Consider the following 15204-nt stretch of genomic DNA (forward strand, 5'->3'; position numbering starts at 1 on the left):
GGCAAAATGAGGTCGTGTGCGACCAGCGAGCGCTCAAATACGGAAATACGCATAGTAGAGCTAAAAAACAATTATACAAGCGAAATTGTTTTTGGTCGCAAGTACATCCCATACGGTCAGTCCCCGCTAAACGTTTCCGTTCGTATATACATCCCACACAGTCACTCCAAGGAAAACTTTTCCATTCACAGGTACATCACACACAATTTTCCCCGTTAAATCGCTTGTGATAGCGTTGCCATTGCACACGATATTAACAATTTTATCATTTGCATTATTGCATGCATCACACATGGTGCTTAGAAGAAACTATGTGGCAAAGGTTGTCCATCACACACAGTTTTATGTGGTAAACGTTTGCGCAAGGTGGCCTAACGCAAACAATTTTCAAGAGAAGGTCGTGTGTGATTGTTCATTGATCCAACACGGTTTATTCCTAGAAACTGTGTGCGTTGCCCAAGGTCATCGCCCACGGTATTTTCTGAATAACCGTTTGCAATAGCAAACCCAATTAGCAGGCTAATTCGCCATTAGCAGGCTAATTGCCCTATCATTAATAATCCATTTATTAATCTAATTAACATTCATATTAAGCACATAATATATTTCATTTCCATATTAAGGAAGCAGGATTTCATAATTGAAATACATCAGAGTACAACATGATATAGCTTTAGCACTCAGCTACCCCATTACACAACTTCACCAGCACCAAGGTTTACATGCAACATGTAGAACCTTTCGAAATTAGCATCATAGACGGTATATAGACAGATGAATCTCATCTGGAAAACTACTGAAGCGGAAGGCGAATATTGAGCCTTCATTCATGTTAAAGGTCTTTGCAACATTAGGCCAGTGCCTGTGGATGATTGACCGTCCGTCCTTCGTCCTCTTTAGGAACACTTCAATATTGAACTGTGGATGTTGTATGAAAACCTTCCTCGCCTCCTGACCATAGAGGTGGTTTGAGAGGTAATCATCAGAGAACTACTTTGGAAAGGCCTGAAAACAAGGATGTGCATAAATATCTTCTCTATATCGGAAATGGGGCAAAGGAATAAAAAAAGGCGAGGTATAATAGTTAATACCATCTTGTAGTGAACTTATGTCTTCTTCATTGTGCACACAAAGATCTTGTTGTTTTTTGTCCCTAATTTCTTTATCCTAACAATCTTTCTGAGTTTCTTGACTTGATTGATATTCATGGACAACTCATTTCCCCATATGCAAAAAGGGTCGAACAGTGGGTCAAAATCTCTGATAGCAGGACCTACATGTGCAAGACCATATTGTTAAAAATCTAAATATTAGAATGGTTCCTGCAATTGCACAATAATGTGCTATTAGACAACGGACCATGCACGTGCTAACCTCAATTGTAAACCTTAGTGCTTCCCATTGTTTCCCTGCAACACATATAAGGTAGTTAGTCATCAGGTTAAGTAAGGGTTCGCATGCTATCAGTAAAATATGTTGATGAAAAATAAGCACATTGCAGATTCATCAAATTAATTCAAGCCACATGGAAAACCCATTTATCCAAACCAAGCACGATTAAGAACTAGGAAATATAGCACTTGTATATGTTTCTCATGTATTAAGTGCATCCAAATTCGATTTATTCCTCATATGCACAACAATACAAAATTCTACCCACGACAATTGGACATCGCATTGCAGAATTGAACCAAGCAGTTAACTAAACACCATAACAAATGAACCAAACATTAACTGAGCACCACATTGCACAATATAACATACTCCTAATAGAAGATCAGACAGTTAACCAAACCAAGCATGTTTAACAACTTGGAAATATAGCAATTGTATTCATTTCTCATGTATTTACTACAGCCAAATTCAATTTATGCTCACATGGTATACAATAACAGAATGCACCCACAACTATTGAACATCGCATTGCAGAATCGAACCAAACAGTTAACTAAACACCACAACACAAATGAACCAAACGTTAACTGAGCACCACATTGCACAATGTATAACAAAGCCAAGCATGCTTGACAACTTGGAAATATAGCAATTGTATTTGTTTCTCATGTATTTTGTAAAGATAAATTCGATTTATTTCTCACATGGAAGACAATATAAAATTGCAGCCTGAAGAATTGAACATCACATTTGGAGAATTGAACCAAATAGTTAACTGAAGATGACAACTAATTAACAAAACAATTAATAATTGAGCACCACACTGCACAACATATAGAACATATACACTAGAGCAACAGATTGCATGGTAAAATTAGATAGCACAATTCACTAGAATTTGTGAAGGAAAGGCAGGAGCAGCACACGCAACGGGTAAACCGAGCATGCTTAACCGACATAGCTAGCAAATGGAAAGGTGCTCCTCCAAGATCTGGGGGTCGGCACGAATGGCAGCTATCACAACCTCATCCGCGCGTGCGGCTGCGATTTGCTTCTCCACTGCCAAATGCTCATTGAGATCCTGGCTATTGCGTGCACCATGGCTTAGGGCGGTGCTTATTTGGTGGAGGGGTTGGTGATTTGGGTGGAAGGTGTCACGCCGGCGGTCGGGGCATGTGGGATGTGGAAGGAGGAGGAGGATGGGGGTCGGGTGTGGATTACCTGCCTGGATAGACGAGGCCGAGCAGCGTGAAGGAGGGTCGCCGGCGAGGAGGCGGCGCTGCAAGCAAGGAGTGAAGGTTTCAACTTGGAAAGGAAAGCGGAAACAGGGGAAATGTGGCTTTTGGTAAGGGGGAGGGGGCGGGGAGGTAGATATTTCCACTAAAGCCAAAAATTTGGAATCGCTTCAGCGAAAAAACTGGCGCGCAAAGTGTCATCAGACACGGTCCCGTCCCTTATTCAGAACTGTGTATGATATGTGAACATCACAAACGATTCAGATAGCTTAACCCATGTGTGATGAGTTTGAACGTCAAAAATTTTGGTTCGAATTTCCCTGGTTACAGTGGTCATCCACGTCATTGCATAATTTGGGTACACAAAGGAGACTACAGCACACCCACACACTACTAGGGAAAAGCCTAGCAGCAGCGCGGGTTTTAGGCCTATCAGTAGCGCGGGACGATGCGCTACTGATAAGGCACTACAGCTAACGTGTAGTAGTAGCGCCTGTCGTCCCACGCTACTGCTATACATGGATAGCAGTAGCGCGCTTTGGTGAAGAGCGCTGCTGATAATATCTGTAGCGCTTTTTACAGGGAAGCGCTACTGGTAAGGCGGCGCTACTGCTAACTTTGTTCCCCTCGCTACTACTAGTTTTATTAGTTTTTTTGCATATTTGTTTTGTATTTGAATAGGTTTATACAATAATCTTTAGCATATCATACACATACAAATGTAATCATAGCATATACATACAACTAGTCTCATCAAATCATGTCATCATCATAATCATCATCCAACACAAAGTGGTCTCTCGTCATCATCTCGAAAATAGCGGTACAAGTCTCGATTACTTGCAACTACATCGTCATCCATCTAAACAATGATATACGTGAGAAGAGCTATTACTTTGAGTGAGAGCGGAACTATGCAGTACATGAGTTCGTATCCCTCTCTCGCATTAGCGTGAACCTAAACTAACTACTGCCTATCGCTCGGAAACCGGAAACCGGTACACCTGGGCCTGGCACTCCGGCCACTCGTCGTATATATACTCCTGGCATAGCACTTCTTCGCCATCGATGATCTATGCACCTGCATCATCACATGAGTCGATGATATGCAACATATATAGTTGAGCAACAGAAAGAGACATACTTGGCAAAAATAGAAGCAACATATCATAAGCATAAATAACAAAGTTGATCGTACCCTAAATGCCCTAACTAGAGTGATCGTCGCTAGTCGAGGAGGACGGTTTAATTACATCACAAATAAAGTTTCGTCATGCATAACTCAAAGTTTCGTCATACAAAAAGTATGGACTAAACGGACACATTGTCATATATTGACAATCACTCCAACATGTCGTGCCATCCATCCAAGTCAGGGAGATAGTCCCCAAGCCTAGTGAAAGGCTTCAGGTCGAGACGCTGAGAGGCTACCCGTGTTCGGACGTCTTCCCGCGACATTTGTTCTTCTTCGTAGAACATCCCTGTTTTTCCGATGACCTCCTTCATGATGATTTGGGCAAGTTCGCGCTGGATGTGATAGAACTCAGCTCGAAGTCGATGATCCTCGATATCTCCTACGTGCTTTGCCCATTGCAGAATATGGGCATCGCCAGATGTAGGTGACATGCGAAGGTTCTGGTGATCCCGTCTGTACTCCAGCATGTGGTGTAGGACATAGAATCCATCATTAAGAGAATCACTCGGTTGCTGGATGCAGCAGAAGTCAGTCTTATGGCCGAAGGCGAGCCTGCCGCCCCTTCTCTTCTTTTCCTTGACCTCTCCACCCCGTGCGTCATAGTAAAACATAGCACTGTCGAGAACATCCTTGATGTGGGTGTAATCCTTTTTGTTAATGTTCTTCGACGAGTCCAAGTAAAGAGCGTGGGAGTATCGGGGGTAGAGGATGATGAGGACGGCGCGCCCGCCGCTGCGCAAAATAAGTACACCTCAAATTAATTAGCCTCCACCATGCAAATGAATGATTGAAATCGAAAGAAGGATATCCGCGTGGATGACTTACAGGGGATGACAAGGCACGAGAATCGCCTCCTTGTCCTTATTGGCAAGCACGAAATTGACGATGTATTCCCTCGCATATTCACGGTGCTTTGCGCATACTCCCAAGAAGCCCTCGTGCATGAAGTACGGGTCAGCGACACAGATATGAGGTATATGCTCAACCCCGATGATGTAGTTCATGTGCAAGGCATAAAGGCGGACAAACGTAAAATCCAGCTTCTTCACGTGAAACATGTCGAATATGTAATCGAATCGAAGGAAGAACTTATCCGCGGGGAAGAAGTCGACGTACGACAATTGCCGCGGAACGTTAACCACGTAGAGTGGGTATCCTGGATCTTTCGAGGCGATGATGCCTTTCTCTATCCGCAGCACATCGTCATGAAGTCTCCTTAGATCGTCGTATCTAGCCCCTAGCGCTGCTGCAGGTAGGATTGGTTGACCGGGGATATGCCATTTATCCGCACCGGGGATATCTATAAGGTCTTGAACCCGAGGCTGCTGAGGCGGCTGGATCATAGAATCAGCTTTCTTGCCTTTCCTCGATCTCTTCCTAGGCTTCTTTGCCGGAAGGTCGTCTATAATACGTTGAGCCTCCGGAGACGGCAATTCAGGCACCGACTCATGACGCTCAAACCTTGAGTAGGTGCCAGTATAAACATACTGTTGAGTGCCATCGTCATCCTCATCCTCATCCATGGCAACGTCATCAGCGACTAATGGAGCCTCTTCCTTACCCCGTCCGCTATCACCCAACCCGACACCCGACGCTAATTGGGCAGGTGAGGTGTTGATGATCATACCTTGCTAAGGCTGCGTGCTTGTGGGTGTGCTCCCGGCCGCCTCTAGACGAAGCAGACTCTTTGGCCACAACAGGACCCACCCATTGCAACAATCACCAAGCCGCCGCGGGGTCTCGTCGTCATCCCCCGCTAGTACCAGAGGAGGCAAATTCCCCTGGCCCGGTTTGACACTGGCCACGGAAACCTTGAAGACGTTCGGGGGGATCGGCCGGCTGTGGAACAATGGTTCCTTCGGCTTCATTATCGTCGCCTTCCCCACGTCCACCTTCCGGTCACCGATGGTGTACAATATGGTGTACGGGGTTTCGTCGGCCTGCAAAGAAAAGTCTGCGACGTGAGACATCCGAAAGGCAACGAAAACGGGATATTATACATTTATTGAAGGGGGCCGGTGTGACAGATACCATGAGGGCGTCGAGCTCAGCCAAAGACGAAGCACCGCCGAGCACATCCGGTGCCGGAGCCGGTGCCGGAGCCGGTGCAGCTACAGGTGTTGGTGCAACGCTAGTCAAGCTGCTCCCCAAGAAGTCAGCAAGGGGAAAGTCTGCTGCATTTTTTCCTGGATTTTGCTTGGTCCAATTGAAAACGGCCAGAACCAAGGAAGTAGACATATGTACAACCATCTGTTTTGCGGCAGCTATCGCTGTTGCGACTGTCCGAGATGGTTTCTTCTCAACCACAATCTCAACCTTCTTGTCGATGTTTTCTTCAGTTAACCTCCATCTTTCCTTTCTCTCCTCCGTGGTCTCACGGTAGAACTTCTTCCACGTGGCGCCGTCTCCGACACCGTGCACGCGTCCATACGACGGTCGAATCTCCACCGGGAGTCGTTTCAATATGTTCAACGGCCGGTTGAATGGAGCGTCCCACTTGGGCCTCGCCAACGCCTCAGATGGCGAGTCGCTTTTGGCCACAATCCTGTGCTGCTCTCTCTGCAAAAGGCACAAGGATTGTTTACAAATATGACTAACGTGTAGTCGAATTGATCAGAAACTAAAATTACCAGCGGTCTCATGAACTCCGTCGTGACCGCGTTCGTCTCGAAAACCTTCTTCATAGGGTCCCAACGGTGCCGGGCCCTGAGGACGTCATGCTCCTGCGGGACGGTGAACTCCGCCAAGGGGTCTGGGATGCCCAGACTCGCGGCTTCTGCGTCCTCCTTGGCCCATATGGACCTCTTCCCGCCGTAACCACGGCTTCCGTGGTGGTGGCACCCAATGTTCCTCTGTTGAAGCCCCTTCATGTACTTCGACTTTTTTCTGGCATCTTTGGCCTCGCAAGCCGCCTTGAATATTTCAAAGTGCTCTATCATGATTGTCGAATTATCCTTTACAATCTCGGAGTAGGGTTCCTTTTTGTCGATCTTTGCTTTCACCCTTGTTTTCCAGGCGGCCAACGCGTCGCTAGACTTGGACATGGCGTGTTTGTTTATCTTCTTCATTGCCGGGTCATTATCTGGATCTTTATAATCCATTTCATTCCGGCCCGGGAACAAGAATATCTGGTGCAGGTTCTTTAGGAGGGAGGACCTCATATTATCTATCTTCTGTAGTTTCTCATCGTTGATGGTGGCGGTTGTTCGTACGATGCAGCCTATTTGATTGCCGTAGCACGCGCGCGCTTCCTCGGGCGCGGTTGGCTCAAAATTGCCGTCGTCCACCACCGTGACCACCAGTCTAGTAGTCCTGAGTTTGTTAGGAAGCCGTTGCCTCTTTGCTTTCGGTTCTACACCGGCTCCGCTCCCCGAGGTAGCGCCGGCCTCAATCTCAGCGCTGGTCTCGATGCCGGTCTGAGTCTCAGCGCCGGTCTCAGTCTCAGCACCGGTCTGTGTGTCCGTCTCAATCCCCGATGCGACCGGTGGGCCCAGCAACAACATCGGTTGATCGTCGGCAAGGCTCAAATATTCGTCTGCCGCCAGGTAGACATTGTCGCAATAACCAGAACCCTGTCCTTCATCGTTGCTAGCCATGTTTCCTACGATTAAATCTAGTCAATTAATTCTAGACCTAATAAAATGAATAATGACATAAAAAAGGCCTATGTTTTCCAGGAACGTTGACTCCTTCCCGGTGCGGCAAATCCCGGGCACTCAATATGTCCTAGTTTGTAGCACAAGTCATGCCGAAACTCACGGATATTTTCGGCATGACCTTTGCTAAAAAGTGGACAAATCGAGAACCTGAAATTTGCCGGAACGGAAATGAATCAACATTCCGGCAAAACATAGGCCACTCAGGTTCATTCCCTGGAAACAACAAAAGGCCACTTGGGCACAATCGAAACATGGGCACACACAATTAAGGAATTTGCATATATCCTGACCACTTCAAATTTGCATGTCCTAGCACTTCAAGAAAATCTACACAAATCTCATGCTCTCTCAAACTCAATTCAAAAACCAAATATAGATTATATTTAGTTAACTACTGAACTAAGCTTTACTCTAAACTAAACCCTACTGCCCTAATTAACATCTAGTTAAACAAACTCAATTCAAAAACTAAACCCTACTGAACTAATTAACATCTACATTATCTACTACTTAACATCGTCTATTAGTACCCTAACTAAAAAACATCTACTATTAACCATACTTCCCTAGTTAACTAGTACCATCACTACTACCAATCAACATGTACTACTACTACTAAAAATCATTATGTATGAACCCTAGTACTAATTAACATCTACTACTACTGCTAATTAACATGGCAGAGGAAGAAAAAGCAGAGAGAGAGGGGGTGGGGGAGGGGTGGCAGGGCTTATAGAGAGGGAAGAGACAGTGGTGGGGAGCTGCTCGGCGGCGGAGGTAGGGGCGGTGAGGGCGGGCTTGGGATCGGGAGGCGGCGGTCCTGGGCAGGCTCGGGGGCAGTGAGGTTGAGGGCTGCGGTGGTGATGTCTAGGGCGGCGATGGTGAGGTCAAGGGCGGCCTCGGGTGGCGGCGGTGAGGATGAGCGCAGCGTCGACGCCGGTAGGAGACGGCGGCGAAGTGGGGGCGACGGCAAAGTGGGGGAGACGGCGGCGAAGTGGCGGGGCGAAGGATTTGGGGGAGAAGTGGTGGCCGGGGGGAAACTTTTTTTGTTAAGTCAAAAATGACGGTAGCGCATTAGGGAAAACACGCTATAGCTAAGTTAGCTATAGCGCGTTTTAGCAAACGCGCTACTGCTATGCCTTCATCCTTTTTCCCTTTTTATTTATTTTTCTTTAAATTTTATATTTTTCCTTTCTCCTTTTTCTATTTCTTTCATTTTCATTTACTTTTCTATCTGTTTTTCATTTTCTTTTCTTTTCGTTAGCAGTAGCGCTTTACACATAAACGCGCTGTTGTAAGTATATTAGCCGTAGCGCGGTTTTTGGAAGATCGCTACTACTATGTATAGCCCATCGGCTAAATGATTGGAATTTTAGTAGTAGCGAGTTTAGGTGAGACGCGCTACTGATATATGTCCATCTGCAGCGCGCTTATTTTGCACGCGCTACTGCTGTCTAGCAGTAGCGTGCTTTTTTAGCAAGCGCTACTACTAAAGTTCTGTGTATAACGTTTTCCCTAGTAGTGACACTTCTTAATCGAGCAAGTTCAACAATTAAATAGAGCTAGCTGACCTAAACATTACTCTAACAAATTAAAGACCGGCGCTCTTAATTAAAATAACAAAGAGTACTACTACGGCTATTGCTCGTCGATCTCCGCTGCCGCCTCCATGTCCAGCTCGCGCCCGACGATCTCCTGGGGAAGGGGCTCCGTGGAATCCATCGCACCATACTCGGCAAGCATCTCTCCATCCGCGTCCTCCATCTCTTTGGAAAAGGCCGCCACGAGCTGGGCGTGGGCGGCCGTGATTTGGGCTTGGACGGGCTCCGTCATTGCAAGGTATGCGGCGGAGGAACGGATGGCTGCTCGAACGCTCTCGGCGATTGCCAGCTCTTCGGCCGTGGGTTGCCAACCGTTGTCAGAGAAGCTTCGTTCGATTTGTGCAGTGACCGCCACGAGCTGGGCGTGGGCGGCCTCGACATGGTCGTGGGCAGCCTCCATCAAGGCTAAGGCCGCCGCTGCGGAACGGATAGCTACTGTGCCACTCTCGCCAGTTGCTATCCCGAGGCTGATGTTGCTGCCGCCACCTGAGAAGCAACAGCGGCCGTTTGGGTTGCCTTGGCCGCCCGGTCACAGATTGCGGCCGCGCTCATGCACCTTGTTAGCACATGCATGGCAGCTGCGGCTGCGCTCTCGCCGGAGTGGGCCACCGAAGTTGCCCTCACGACGCGGGTCCATGTGCCAATCTTTCACCGGCGACGATTGAACAGTGAAATGATATTTGGGGAGCGAGCTAGTGTGCTTGACACGCCGGCTGTGGACTGTAGCCGACGCACCTTCTCGCGTAAGCCATAGGCGTACTATACACCAATGGTGCTCTAGGATATTTTGTGTTGCATCTCACACGGTTGGTGATAATAAACTGTGTGGGATCTACTTGATTTTTCATCTTTATTTGAATTACATAATGGGGTCAGAGCGGCAATGGATGGTGTTTGAATTGCTAGACCTTTTATCTGCAGTGAACAAGCAACTATATGTGTGTCGTAAAAGAATTGGAATTATTCAGGGTTCATTTGAACATTTTACACATTAAATTGGTTTTCTAGCCATTTCAGGTGCACAATTCAAAATTAAACTACATGCACATGCTCCAGTGCACCAACATGGGTTGTAAAATCATATATGTGTCCATGGGTTTATGCTTACGTCCCATGCAAGAAATGTGGATAAAATTTGAACACCACGGTACCGTGGCTCTCCGACAAACATTGACGTACTTGCTTTTGTAATTCTAGTAAACCCAAAATTCATCCGAAATTCATGAAACTTGGCATGCTATCATGGAGCAGCATCAACATGCCGTGGTAAAAAATTTGTCCCATTTGGGCAGGTTTGGGTATAAGCTTCTCATAAACCAGAGCTTCTCACAGCAAGTGTGATGGTTTTGGTAGGGAACGTTTCACCTTTCTCGATGAAACGATATCCGTTGCCTCTTCTCGATTTCAAATTTTTCCTAGTGTCAACATAGAACAATAAGAGTGTTGTGCCATTTTTTGGGATTTTTCGGGGTTCGCTTGGACATTTTTATACATTAACTGAGTTTTCTATGCATTCATGTGCATAATTCAAATTTGAACTACATGCACATGCTCTAATGCATATAAATTAGTTGAAAATTCAAATATGTGTCCTTGGTTGCATGCTTAGGTCCCATGCAAGAAATGGGAATGGATGTCAAACACCCTGCCACCGTCACTCGGTCGCAAACATTGAGATACCTGGTTTTTAAATTCTAGTAAATCCAAAGGTCGTCTGAAATTCATGAAACTTGGAATGCTGTCATGGAGCGGCATCAACATGCCGTGGTAAATTTTTTGTCCCATTTGGGGCAGGTTTGGGGATACGCTTCTCACAAACCAGAGCTTCTCACAAAAAGCGTGATGGTTTCGGTAGGGGACGTTTCACCTTTCTGGACGAAACGATATCCATTGCCTCTTCTCAATTTCAATTTTGTTCCTAGTGTCAACATAGAACAACAGAAGTCTTGTGTCAATTTTTGGGATTTTTTGGGGTTCGTTTGGACATTTTTATGCATCAATTGAGTTTTCAATGCATTTATGTGCATAATTAAAATTTGAACTACATGCACATGCTCTAATGGATATAAATTGGTTGAAAATTCAAATATGTGTCCTTGGTTGCATGCTTAGGTCCCATGCAAGAAATGGGAATGAATGTCAAACACCCTGCCACCGTCACTCGACTGCAAATATTGAGATACATTGTTTTTAAATTCTAGTAAATCTAAAACTCGTCTGAAATTCTTGATACTTGGGATGCTATCATGGAGCAGCATTGATGTCTACTACACAACCTTCTTCTTGTAGACGTTGTTGGGCCTCCAAGTGCAAAGGTTTGTAGGACAGTAGCAAATTTCCCTCAAGTGGATGACCTAAGGTTTATCAATCCGTGGGAGGTGTAGGATGAAGACGGTCTCTCTCAAACAACCCTGCAACCAAATAGAAAAGAGTCTCTTATGTCCCCAACACACCCAATACAATGGTAAATTGTATAGGTGCACTAGTTCGGCGAAGAGATGGTATATAGAGGTTTTTGTAATCTGAAAATATAAAAACAACAAGGTAACTAATGATAAAAGTGAGCACAAACGGTATTGCAATGCGTTTAAACAAGGCCTAGGGTTCATACTTTCACTAGTGCAACTTCTCTCAACAATAATAACATAACTGGATCATATAACTATCCCTCAACATGCAAAAAAGAGTCACTAATAGCGGAGAACAAATGAAGAGATTATTGTAGGGTACGAAACCACCTCAAAGTTATCCTTTCTGATCGATCTATTCAAGAGTCAGTAGTAAAATAACACGAAGCTATTCTTTCTGTTCGATCTATCCTAGAGTTCGTACTAGAATAACACCTTAAGACACAAATCAACCAAAACCCTAATGTCACCTAGATACTCCAATGTCACCTCAAGTATCTGTGGGTATGATTATACAATATGCATCACACAATCTCAGATTCATCTATTCAACCAACACAAAGAACTTCAAAGAGTGCCCCAAAGTTTCTACCGGAGAGTCAAGACAAAAACGTGTGCCAACCCCTATGATAAGTTCACATGGTCACTGAACCCGCAAGTTGATCACCAAAACATACCTCAAGTAGATCACGTGAATATCCCGTTGTCACCACAGATAAGCACATGCAAGACATACATCAAGTGTTCTCAAATCCTCAGAGACTCAATCCGATAAGATATCTTCAAAGGGAAAACTCAATCCATTACAAGAGAGTAGAGGGGGAGAAACATCATAAGATCCAACTATAATAGCAAACCTCGCGATACATCAAGATCGTGCCACATCAAGAACACGAGAGAGAGAGAGATCAAACACATAGCTACTGGTACATACCCTCAGCCCTGAGGGTGAACTACTCCCTCCTCGTCATGGAGAGCGCCGGGATGATGAAGATGGCCACCGGTGAGGGATTCCCCCACTCCGGCAGGATGCCGGAACTGGGTCCCGATTGGTTTTTGGTGGCTACAGAGGCTTGTGGCAGCAAAACTCCCGATCTAGGTTATTTTCTGGAGGTTTCTATATTTATAGGATTTTTTGGCATAGGTCTCACGTCAGGGGGGTCTCCGAGTCGTCCACGAGATAGGGGGACGCGCCCAGGGGGGTAGGGCGCGCCCCCACCCTCGTGGATGGCTCGGGACTCTTCTGACCCAACTCTTTTACTCCGGGGGCTTCTTTTGGTCCATAAAAATCATGAAAAATTGGCACATTAATTGGACTCCATTTGGTATTCCTTTTCTGTGAAACTCAAAAACAAGGAAAAAACAGAAACTGGCACTGGGCTCTAGGTTAATAGGTTATTCCCCAAAATCATATAAAATAGCATATAAATGCATATAAAACATCCTAGATGGATAATATAATAGCATGGAACAATAAAAAATTATAGATACGTTGGAGACGTATCAAGCATCCCCAAGCTTAATTCCTGCTCGTCCTCGAGTAGGTAAATGACAAAAACAGAATTTTTTATGTGGAATGCTACCTAACATATTTTTCAATGTAATTTTCTTTATTCTGGCATGAATGTTCAGATCCGGAAGATTCAAGACAAAAGTTTAATATTGACATAAAAATAATAATACTTCAAGCATACTAACCAAGCAATTATGTCTTCTCAAAATAACATAGCCAAACAAAGCTCATCCCTACAAAATCATATAGTTTGGCCATGCTTCATTTTTGTCACACAAAATTCTCCCATCATGCACAACCCCGATGACAAGCTGAGCAATTGTTTCATACTTTAGTATTTTCAAACCTTTTCAACTTTCACGCAATATATGAGCGCGAGCCATGGACATAGCACTATAGGTGGAACAGAATATGATGATGGAGGTTGTGTGGAGAAGACAAAAAGGGAGAAAGTATCACATTGATGTGGCTAATCAACGGGCTATGGAGATGCCCATCAATTGATGTTAATGCGAGGAGTAGGGGTTGCCATGCAACGGATGCACTAGAGCTATAAGTGTATGAATGCTCAACAAAAGAAACTAAGTGGGTGTGCATCCAACTTGCTTGCTCATGAAGACCTAGGGCAATTTGAGGAAGCCCATCATTGGAATATAAAAGCCAAGTTCTATAATGAAAAATTCCCACTAGTATATAAAAGTGACAACATAAGAGACTCTCTATCATGAAGACCATGGTGCTACTATAAAGCACAATTGTGGAAAAAGGATAGTAACATTGCTCCTTCTCTCTTTTTCTCTCATTTTTTTGGGCCTTCTTTTATGGCCTCTTATTTTTTTCGTTCGGATTCTCGTCCCGACTTGAGGGGGAATCATAGTCTCCATCATCCTTTGCTAACATGGGACAATGCTCTAATAATGAAGATCATCACACTTTTATTTACTTACAACTCAAGAATTACAACTCGATACTTAGAACAAAATATAACTCTATGTAGATGCCTCCGACAGTGTACCGGGATGTGCAATGAATCAAGAGTGGCATGTGTGAAAAATTATGAATGGTGGCCATGCCACAAATACGATGTCAACTACATGACCATGCAAGGCAATATGACAATGAAGAAGCATGTCATAATAAACGGAACGGTGGAAAGGTGCATGGCAATATATCTCAGAATGGCTATGGAAATGCCATAATAGGTAGGTATGGTGGCTGTTTTGAGGAAGATATAAGGAGGCTTATGTGTGATAGAGTGTATCATATCACGGGGTTTGGATGCACCGGCGAAGTTTGCACCAACTCTCGAGGTGAGAAAGGGCAATGCACGGTACCGAAGAGGCTAGCAATGATGGAAGGGTGAGAGTGCATATAATCCATGGAGTCAACATTAATCATAAAGAACTCACATACTTATTGCAAAAATCTACAAGTCATCAAAACCAAGCACTACGCGCATGCTCCTAGGGGGATAGATTGGTAGGAAAAGACCATCGCTCGTCCCCGACCGCCACTCATATGGAAAGCAATCAAAGAACACCTCACGCTTCAAATTTGTCACACAACGGTTACCATACGTGCATGCTACGAGACTTGCAAACCTCAACACAAGTATTTCTCAATTTCACAATTACTCAACTAGAAAGACTCTAATATCACCATCTTTATATCTCAAAACAATTATCAAGTATCAAACTTCTCATAGTATTTAATGCACTTTATATGGAAGTTTTTATTATACCCATCTTGAATGCCCATCATATTAGGACTGATTTTATAACCAAAGCAAATTACCATGCTGTTCTAAAAGACTCTCAAAATAATATAAGTGAAGCATGAGAGATAAATAATTTCTATAAAATAAAACCACCACCGTGCTCTGAAAATATATAAGTGAAGCACTAGAGCAAACGACAAACTACTCCAAAAAATATAAGTGAAGATCAACGAGTATTGAATAATTATGTAACTATGTGAAGACTCTCTAACATTTAAGAATTTCATATCTTGGTATTTTATTCAAACAGAAAGCAAAACAAAAGAAAATAAAATGACGCTCCAAGCAAAACACATATCATGTGGTGAATAAAAATATAGCTCCAAGTAAAGTTACCGATGAACGAAGACGAAAGAGGGGATGCCATCCGAGGCATCCCCAAGCTTAGGCTCTTGGTTGTCCTTTAATATTAACTTGGGGT

Source organism: Triticum aestivum, chromosome 1D, assembly GCF_018294505.1.
Source record: "Triticum aestivum cultivar Chinese Spring chromosome 1D, IWGSC CS RefSeq v2.1, whole genome shotgun sequence".
Taxonomy (NCBI): Eukaryota; Viridiplantae; Streptophyta; class Magnoliopsida; order Poales; family Poaceae; genus Triticum; species Triticum aestivum.